Here is a 10,948-nt window from a genome sequence, read left to right as displayed (position 1 = left end):
TCTTCTCAATTCTCCCTCCCTATGTAAATTGATACAGGCACTATGGAGAACAGTATGGAGGTTCCTTAAAAAACTACAAATAGAACTACCATACGACCCAGCAATCCCACTACTAGGCATATACCCTGAGAAAACCATAATTCAAAAAGAGTCATGTACCAAAATGTTCATTGCATCTCTATTTACAATAGCCAGGACATGGAAACAACCTAAGTGTCCATCATCGGATGAATGGATAAAGAAGATGTGGCACATATATACAATGGAATATTACTCAGCCATAAAAAGAAACGAAATTGAGCTATTTGTGGTGAGGTGGATGGACCTAGAGTCTGTCATACAGAGTGAAGTAAGTCAGAAAGAGAAAAACTAATACTGTATGCTAACACATATATATGGAATTTAAGAAAAAAAAATGTCATGAAGAACCTAGGGGTAAGATGGGAATAAAGACACAGACCTACTAGAGAATGGACTTGAGGATATGGGGAGGGGGAAGGGTAAGCTGTGACAAAGTGAGAGAGTGGCATGGACATATATACACTACCAAACGTAAAATAGATAGCTAGTGGGAAGTAGCCGCAGAGCACAGGGAGATCAGCTCGGTGCTTTGTGACCACCTAGAGGGGTGGGGAAGGGAGGGTGGGAGGGAGGGAGATGCAAGAGGGAAGAGATATGGGAACATATGTATATGTATAACTGATTCACTTTGTTATAAATCAGAAACTAACACACCATTGTAAAGCAATTATACTCCAATAAAGATGTTTAAAAAAGATGACAATTATCTCAAGTTAATCTATAGATTTAACACAATTTCAATCAAATCACAACAGGATTTTTGGTAGTTATAGGAAACCTGATTCCTTAATTTATAGGGAAAGTCAAAAGAATTAGAATCACCAAGCTAACTTTGAAAAAGAAGAATATATTTGAAGGAATCACACTACTTGAGATTAAGATTTACTTTAAAACTACAGTTATCAGGATAGCATGGTATTGGTGAAGGGATAACACAGAGATCAGTGGAAAAGAATTGAGCATTCAGAAATAGACCAATACAAATATAGTGAATTGATTTTTTTTAACAAAGGTACAGATTCAATGGAGAAATAATTGTCCTTTTAACAAAGTGTGTGCATACTAAAATCACAAAGAGATTCTACTACATATCTATTAGAAGGCTAACATAAAAATAGTGTAAAGAATACCAAGTGCTGGCAAGGATGTAGAGCAACTATAATTCTCACACATTGATGGTGGGAACACAAAATGGTATAGTCACTTTGGAAAACATTTTGGCAGTTTCTTATAAAGTTAAACATCTACACATCATAACCACTTATGAGCAGTCCTATTTCTAGGCATTTCTTTTGAGAAATTAAAATTGATGTTCACACAGAAGACTGCATATGAATGCTATAGCTGCTTAATTCATCATCTTCAAAAGTGGAAACCACCCAAATGTTTTTCAACTGGTGAATTGATAAACAATTTGCAACACATCCATATGATGAAATACACTTCATAAATAAAGACTAATGAATGGTTGATATATGCATCAACTTGGATGAATCTCAAAGGTGTTATCCTAGGTAAAAGAAGCCTGGCTCAAAAGGTTACATATTCTATGTTTCCACTTATGCGACATTTTAGAAAAGAAGAAACTAGATTGAAAGAGAACATTAGGGATAGGGAAGACTGTGTGACTAAAACAGGATATCATAGGGACTTTGGGGAGTTTTGGGATCTGAACCATCTCTCAACCAAGATAATTATTAATAAATTTCCTTGGGCTATGCAATCCTCCTCTGCCTCTCATCACCTACCCTGTCCATCAATCCATGTCTTTCTGTTCATATAGGCATGTGTTTCCTTTTTAAAAATTTATTGAAAATTTTATCCTATTCCATTTAATCCCTCTACAGGTTTAAATGTATGCATTTTTCCTTATTCTACTTTTTACTCTCACTGTGAATCTGTTATTTTAGCAGTAACTTTTGAATATTTCTTATAATTATTTAAATTAACAACGTCTGAACTTTAAATATATATTAACCTCTCTCCCAAACAAATGAATTCTGATGTCCATCTCCTCCTGAGTTGTATGATATTTTTGTTCAGAATCTTTGAATCACCATTTTTTCAACCCCAGCAATCAGTATGATTATTATGTTTTTATACACACCATGTTTTTTTAGATTGACATACATTTTTATCATTTTATTTGCTCTTAATTCCTTAGCTTTTCTGACTGTCCTTCTGGTATCATTTTCCATAGCCTGTAGTGCAGTAATTTTCAATCTTCTCTGTTCATCAGAAAGGAGCTTTAAAGGAGGTTTAAAAATATATGTAAATGCCTGACCTCACTCCTAAGCTTTAGATTAATTTTGGCTGGATGGGGATCAGGCATTGGTATTTAAAAAAAGAAGAAAGACGAAAGCTCTCCTAGTGATTCTAATGGGCACCCAGAGTTGAGAACTACTGTTTTATAAGGTCCATATTTATGTTATTTTGTTTATTGCTTGTCTTCCTAACTAAGATGTAAGTTACAAAAGTGCAGGGATTTTTTTCACTCTTTTATTTATGCATGTATCTCTACTGCCTTGAACAGTGACAATTACACAGAAGTTGACGAACAAATGTTTGTTGAATGAACGAAACAAAGTGCTAAGAATGCTAAACATGGCAGAGAAGGGGAGCAGTTGTCTGGTTTTGGTTAAGGAGTGAAAAGAAACATCAGCAAGGTTTCATGAGAGATAAAATGTGAGCTGACCTTTGAAAGATGAATATGAGTTAGCAGAGTGTGAATGCACAGAGATTTGAGATCTTGGTGCACTTTCCAAATTATAAACAGTTGTGTAAGACTTGGATTTAGGGTGGGAGAGGTTGGGTGATGAGAGATGGGATGAGAGAAAGAGACAGAGTTAGACAACCAAGGCTTTTGTATACCATCGTTGGCATTTGGGGAGTAATATAGAAGGTCTGAACTAAGATAGTGACCCTGGTTACTGAGAGAAGTGGATAAAGTTTACAAATGTTCAGTGAGCTCTTCTATAATGGCAACCCTCTTCCTGTCCCCCACATAGTGTAAGCCCCATAGTACATTGCTATCCCATTTACCTGGTTTATTTCTATGTAGCGCTTGTCACCACTTAGCATGTGTTTTCTTAAATATTTTATTATCCGTGAAACAAGAATGTAAGTTCTGTGAGGGCAGAAATTTTTGTCCATTTTGGTCATGGTTCTATCCTCAGGGCCTGGTGCATATTAAACTGCTCAATAAATATTTGTTGCATGAAATAATCAAAATTTTGATTGTGGAGGGCATCAAGGAAAATGCTCAGGTTTCACTGCCTCTGGATTTCTGATAATCCACTGACTCTTTTTTCCAGCCAGTTCCAAATACAATTAATTCTTAATAGCGTAAACCCCTCATTTTCTGTATTTGGTCATCGATTACCACAATAGCCTCTAAAGCAAACTCTCTGCCTCCAGGTTGCACTGGTACAACCCATTTTCTATATTTTGGGTTGAAACATTACTACATGCTTTTTGTTGTTGTTGTTGTTGAGGCAAGAGATAGAGACTTTATGTGGAAAGCCAGCAGATGGAGAAGATGGCAGACTAGAGTCCCCAGAAAACCATCTTGACTAGATGCTTTCTTGCTTAAAATTCATTTTTGGCTTTCTGTTTTCTTCATAATAAGCTCAAACTCCGTAACATGGAATGCAAGCTCCTTCTTTGTCTGGCCTCTTCTTACATCCAGGCTTCATCTCTCATCACTGCTTCTTTCACACCACACTTCAAATCCACTGTCATTCTTCCTTTTCATTCATCCATTCAATCACTTATTCAACATGAAACCAGCCTTTATTGAGCACCTTCTAGGAGATAAGGTCTATTTTAGGTTTTTAGTATTCACCAGTCAATTGGATAGCCATAGTTGCAACACTGTCTTCTCTTTACCAATTATTATTGTCACGTTATAGTGCTACTAGTTGTTTATGTGTTCATTTCCCCCACTGGTTGGAGGGTCTTGAAATCCAGGACTATGTCTTATTCTTCTTTATATGGACAATATCAGGAGCAGAACCTTACACTGAGTGGTTGTTCAAAATCTGTTGGCTGAATAACAAAATATGAGTCAAATGTTGAAATGAACTATACAAATACTAGCAAAAGTAAGGACCTTGTGCCAGCCCCCGTCATTGCCTTGACAACATTTTGGTCATTTACTCATTCCACAAACATTTATAATCACCTATTTTATGCTATACTCTTATGTGTTTAAATGTCACCTTTAGCCCCTAGGATGTGGGCTTCTAGTGCGATGCCTCTGGGTATAGAATAGTGTTTGGTACACTCGTGGATTTATTGAAAATAACCACAAAAGAGGAGGCCTGGGGTACAGATTTTGGGCCCAGAAGAGCTTTCTGGAGGTAATGACAATAGTTAACTCAATATTGAACTTTTAACCAGAATAAGGATTATTCTTATTATTGAAACTTTTTGTCAAATTAACATTGTCTTCATTTTCGGAGGGAGTATACAAGTATACAAGAACGCTTTCTAAATGAGTTCACTTTTATTTATTTGGAAATTTGAGTATGGCACGTAACTCTCTGGATACCATTCCAAGACAAAAATGATTCAGATTAAGAAGTTTTAAAAATCTTGAAATCGAAGTATGCCACTAATAAACATGAATTTATTATTATTTTTTTAATGCCAGGAAGCAGTAAATCAGTATCGTAAATACGTAACTGTAGACATCCGAGTGTTAAGGGACTAAAGGTAAGGGAGGTATTTGAAAGTCAGAATCAGGAAGGCGAGGTGACAAATTGGATACGTAGAGTTTGGCGGAGATGCTGCAGTTCCTGGGATGACTAGGGCTAGGATTTGTAAAAAGTTACCGATTCCCTCTTCCAGACATTCTACGTCACTATCCGGGTTCCCATCTGGTGAGAGAGCCACCGAGATACAGTATTTCAAGAGCTTGCTAGAGAGGCACAGGAAGTTGTCTGGAGTGAAGGCGGGGGGAGGGTGTGGCGGCCCGGGCTAAAGCTTCCTCAAACAAAAGAAAATAGCACTTCCGGTCACGCCATCGTCGTGTCGCGGCGTTCTTCATCAAGGTGAGTGTAAAGAAAGGGACTGGTAATTTTCACAAGTGAGTCCGCAGACACCTCAGGGACGGTTTCCTCCTTGCTTCAACACGAGGTGGAAAGAATTCATCCCCAGGGTACCTTGAAGGATGTTTCTGACGCTTGTGGTTCCGATCGCTCACTCTCTCCTCTCTCTTTCGCCTCGGGAGATGGCTGGCCGTCATCCCCTCCCCCTTCTGACTCTCGTGGTCCTTTTATCCCTGATTATTCTTCACTTCCCCTCTTTATCCCGAATCCTCTAAACAATCTTTCTGAGTTTGGGTCATTCCCTCTACCACCGATTTCTTTCCTACCTCTTACTCCCACCTTCCACCCCGCCCCCCTCTTAGCCTCAGAACTTTTGCTACATCCTTCCCCCACGCTAAACCTACATTCTTCCTTCTTTTTACTTTCGACCCCAGTATTTTACTCCCCCTGAAGACTTCTGATCTCTTCGGTCCCACTCCTGCAGAGGCCTGTGAATTATATACTTTCTGAAATCATATGTGACTTCAATTTCAAGGGCAAGGCTGTTTTTTGTTCTTTTTAAAAATAAGAAAAGGAGCAGAAATTTTAGAGCTCTAAGAGACGTAGGAACTTGTTCAAATTATGTCCTTTTATTTATTTATTTTTTACCCAAAACGAAGTCACATATCAGGTATTGCACTGGTTTCAGCTCTCCACTCATGACATTAAAAAAACATTTTGGTATACAATTGAATCCCCAAGTTTTTAGAGTGGCAAACATAGTGGATTTTGCCTATAATTTGGTGTCAGCTTTAGAGGGTGGAAGCTTTCCCATCCCCTTTAGAATTTCTCACAGAGCAGAAATGGTTGACAGATATGACATCCAATCACAAATTTATCGTTTCATATGAGTTTGGTTTATTATGTAAATCTTTTTCTGGTGTCCAGTAGCAACATTGAAGAGCAAGTTGGCAGAATTTTGAGGCAAAGATTTTTTTCTAGGAGCTTCACATGTATTATCTATTTGGTGCAATATGAACTTTGTCTTTTTTTTACATTTGTTGCAATGTGAAATGTATTTTTCTGCTCCATTTATCATGTGTAATTTGTCTTGCGAGAATATTCATTAATTATCACAATTTATTATTTCAATTCTTTACCCAAGGGAGAGGAAATGATCATTAAATTTATAATGAGTGTCAGGGATCTTTCAGGCTCTAAAGAGGAATGTAACCAGAGATCTCCTTGAACAAGCAACTTATTCCCTCTTCCTCCTGTAGCTAATGTGTTAGGCTTGCCAAAATAAGAGATAATTCTTTTTTCTAGGCCAGGTATAATTTTCAGTTCTTTAATGAGGAGACTGAGGTTTCATGACACCAAAACACTTAGGAACTTTTTCAAAGGGTATTGCTGATGTCTATTTATTCTCTATTCAAATCATAATTACACAGCATTTAAATATCACACTGGCTTTAACCCACTGCGTGTGCATCCATCCATCCATTCATTCAAGAGTTTTTTTATTGAATAGCTTTTATATGCCAGACAGTGTTTTAAGCACTGAGTATACAACAGTGGAAAGTAAAAACAAGAACAAAGTCCTTTAAACTACTCGAGAGACAATAAGTGAATATATAATAAATATATAATAGGTTGTGATGGGGAGGCTGTACTATGTTAGATAGGATGGTCAGGAAGGCCTCCCTGGTATCGTGACATTTGAGCAGAAACCTAAAGGAAGAGAGAGCACAAACTATACAGTTATTAGTGGAAAAATAGGGTATATCTATGACAGTGTCTCTGCATTTGTTGGTCACTCTGCTTCCAACATTCCCTCTCCTCCCTTCTGCTTGTGGTCACTTTACTGCATAGCATTATTGAACCACTCTGCATACTCAGATGATCTAATATGTCCATGTAAATTCCCCATATTCTCTTCTGCTTGGCTAGCTTCTTGCTACCATTTAAGTGAATTGTCAGTTACCAGCCCCTCTAGGAAGCCGTATCTCTGTCTCTATCCTCACCTCTTCCTCAGTCTGTTTATTTGTGGTGCATTGTGTGCTGTCCTACAGCATACTTACTTTCCTCTCTCACTGCTCTTATCACTGCGTGTTCATAATACGTTGCCCATAAATGTTTTGTATGGTCAATTGAAATGAATTTAGTGGCTCCCTAGTTAATGTTCAAAACCACTCTCTAAAGTCAGTATCATCATTGTCATTTTCCTGATGATAAAACCAAGACTCAGGTGGATAGTAACTTGCTAACTAATAAAACCAAGTTAGTAATTTGCTAACTAATAAAACCAGGACTCAGGTGGATAGTAACTTGGTAATGGAGTTAATGGAGTTAAAGTCTGTCAGACACTCAGTCCTGGCTTGGTCCTCTCTTTCTCTGTCTCTTTTCATTAATGAGAAATAGAAAATACACAGAATACTTTATTTTATTAGAAATAGTCTGGGTATAAAAATTTCATTTTGTAAGTTTCCTTTCACAAGTCAGATTATATCAGGTGCTTGATTTACTTCCTAGTTATAAATATTAAGAACTGAGAGGTGTGATTACTTTTTTTCCTTGAATATGTTTTAATAAAATATTTAAACAAGCATAAGTTGAAAGAAGAGTACAATGAATACTTTTATACTCTGAACCTAGATTCAACAGTTGTTAACTTTTGCCATATTAGCTCACTTATTCACTGACTTGCTCACTATCTATTCATCCATCCAATTTTTAAAAATTGAAGTATAATGTTTTATCTATTTTTTGATCTATTTTGGCTGAACCATTTGAGATTTGCAGGCATTATTTTTAAGTAAACTTAAATACATGCAGGAAGGTGCACATATAAGTGTACAGCTCAAAGCATTTTCACCCCTGTGTAACCTACCATATGATCTATCAATTCCACTCTTGGGTATATATCCAGAAAAAATGAAAACACTAGTTCGAAAAGATGCATGCACCCCAGTGTCCATAGCACCACTAATTAAAATAGCCAGGATATGGAAGCAACTCAAGTATCCATCAACAGGTGAATGGATAAAGATGGGGTGTATATATACAATGGAATATTACCCAGCCATAAAAAAGAATGAAATTCTGCCATTTGCAGCAATGTGTATGGATCTGGAGAATATTATGCTTAGTGAAATAAGTGAGACAGAAAGATGAATACATTATGGTATCACTTATATGTGGAATCTAAAAAATAATACAAATGAATGTATATAGCCAAACAGAAAACAGACTCAGAGATATAGAAAACAAACCAGTGGTTACCAGAAGGGAGAGGGGCAAATTACAGGTATGGGATTAACAGATACAAACTACTATGTATAAAATAGATAAGCAAGGAGGATATGTTGTGTAGCACAGGGAATTATAGCCATAATCTTGTAATAATTTTTAATACAGTATAATCTATAAAAATATTATCACTGTGCTATACACCTGAAACTAATATAATATTGTAAGTCAACTATACTTCATTTAAAAAAAATAGAAAATGATCAGTATTTGAAATCCCTTGAATGTATTCCCTACCAGTCACAAACTAAACTCCAAATTAATCACATCTTGGCTTCTATCACTGTATAATAATTTTGCCTGTTTTTGGACTCTATAAAAATATAATAGTATAGTATGTATTTTTTGGTGTTTCACTTCTTTGGCTTAAGATTTTGTTTTTGAGATTGATCCAAGTTATTGGACGTAGTAGTAATTCCTTCATTCTTATTGCTGTGTATTCCATTGTGTGAATATACCACAATTGATGGGCATTTTGGTTTTTTACACCTTTGGCCTGCAAATAGTACTGTAAACATTCTAGGACATGTCTTTTGGTGATAATATGCACAGCTTTCTGTTGAGCATACACCTAAGAGTAGAATTGATGAATCACAGGTTATGGATAAGATTAGGTTTAGTAGATACTGCCAATTGGTTTTCCAAATTAGTTGTACTAAAAAACTCCTAATAGAAAATTTTAAGAGTTCCATTTGCTCTAGAATATTGCCAACACTTGTCATTGTGTTGTCTTTCTAAGAAAAAAAAAAAGTAGCCATTCTAGTGGTTATTAATGGTACCTCGTTGTGGTTTTAATTTGCATATCTCTGGTGATAAATGTTTGCCTTTTCATGTTTGTTGGCCTGGGTATCTTTTTTTTGAGGTGCCTGTTCAAGTCTTTTGACCACTTTTCTCTTTGACTATCCTTTTCTTATTGATTTGTAGGAGATCTTTCTAAATTAAGGATGTGAATACTTGTTAGATCTATTTATTTGCAAATCTCAGTTGCTTGCATTTTCAATCTCTTAATGGTGTCTTTTTTTTTTTTTAGTTTCTGCTTTATAACAAAGTGAATCAGTCATACATATACATCTGTTCCTACATCCCTTCCCTCATGCATCTCCCTCCCTCCCACCCTCCCCATCCCACCCCTCCAGGCGGTCACAAAGCACCGAGCTGATCTCCCTGTGCTCTGCGGCTGCTTCCCACTATCTATCTACCTTACGTTTGGTAGTGTATATATGTCCATGCCTCTCTTTCGTTTTGTCACAGCTTACCCTTCCCCCTCCCCATATCCTCAAGTCCATTCTCAAGTAGGTCTGTCTTTATTCCCGTTTTACCCCTAGGTTCTTCATGACATTTTTTTTTAATTCCATATATATGTGTTAGCACACGGTATTTGTCTTTCTCTTTCTGACTTACTTCACTCTGTATGACAGACTCTAGGTCTATCCACCTCATTACAAATAGCTCAGTTTCGTTTCTTTTTATGGCTGAGTAATATTCCATTGTATATATGTGCCACATCTTCTTTATCCATTCATCCGATGATGGACACTTAGGTTGTTTCCAGCTCCGGGCTATTGTGAATAGAGCTGCAATGAACATTTTGGTACATGTCTCTTTTTGAATTATGGTTTTCTCAGGGTATATGCCTAGTAGTGGGATTGCTGGATCATATGGTAGTTCTATTTTTAGTTTTTTAAGGAACCTCCATACTGTTCTCCATAGTGGCTGTACCAATTCACATTCCCACCAGCAGTGCAAGAGTGTTCCCTTTTCTCCACACCCTCTCCAGCATTTATTGTTTCTTTTGATGAACTGAATACAGGCACACCTTGGTTTGGTTCTAGACCATTGCAATAAAGTGAATATCACAATAAGGCAAGTCATATGAAATTTTTGGTTCCCAAGTACATATAAAAGTTAATTTTACACTATGCTGTAGTATAGTAAGTGTGCAATAGCATTGTCTAAAAAACAATGTACATACCTTAATTAAAAGATACTTTATTACTAAAAAAAGTTAACCGTCATCTGACAACACAGGGTTGCCACAAACCTTTAATTTGTAAAAAAATGCAATATCTGTGAAGCGCACTAAAACAAGATATGCCTGTATCTCAATTTTAATATTGTTCAATTTATAAATTTTCCCCTTCATGAGTAGTGCTTGTTTGCCCTGGTTAAGAAATCTTTGCCTTTCCCAAGGTCATGAAGATGGGGTTATTGTTTAGTTGTGGGGTTATTGTTTAATCTCATTTATATTTCCAATTCATTTGATATTCATTTTATTGTATGTTGCCAGTATGAGTTATGGATATGGGTAAAGGCCCACTGTTTTTTTGTTGTTGTTGAAACAGACATACAGTCAATCCAATACCACTTATTGAAAAGATCATCCTTTCCCTCCTATAGTGTCATCATCTTTTTCATAAATCCAATGGTTAGGTTATATATGAGGGTTTGTTTCTGGATTCTGTTCATTTTGGTTTCTCTATTCTTGTATGAGTACCACTGTCATAATTAATGTAACCTTATAATGTATC

The 10,948-nt window shown here is 36.5% G+C and overlaps 1 protein-coding gene across 1 annotated transcript in view; it reads left to right on the top strand.

Annotated features, from left to right (window-relative positions):
- The first annotated feature begins 5,053 nt into the window (after window positions 1-5,053).
- The window catches only part of MAGED1 (MAGE family member D1), a 63,449-nt gene continuing 57,554 nt past the window's right edge, over window positions 5,054-10,948 (top strand). The window contains exon 1 of the mRNA XM_060086809.1: window positions 5,054-5,135. The gene's annotated coding sequence lies outside the window, so the exon portion shown is untranslated. The remainder of the gene's footprint in view (window positions 5,136-10,948) is intronic.

The sequence above is a fragment of the Mesoplodon densirostris genome, chromosome X, assembly GCF_025265405.1.
Source record: "Mesoplodon densirostris isolate mMesDen1 chromosome X, mMesDen1 primary haplotype, whole genome shotgun sequence".
Taxonomy (NCBI): domain Eukaryota; kingdom Metazoa; phylum Chordata; class Mammalia; order Artiodactyla; family Ziphiidae; genus Mesoplodon; species Mesoplodon densirostris.
This window is presented reverse-complemented; position numbering and strand designations above follow the sequence as displayed.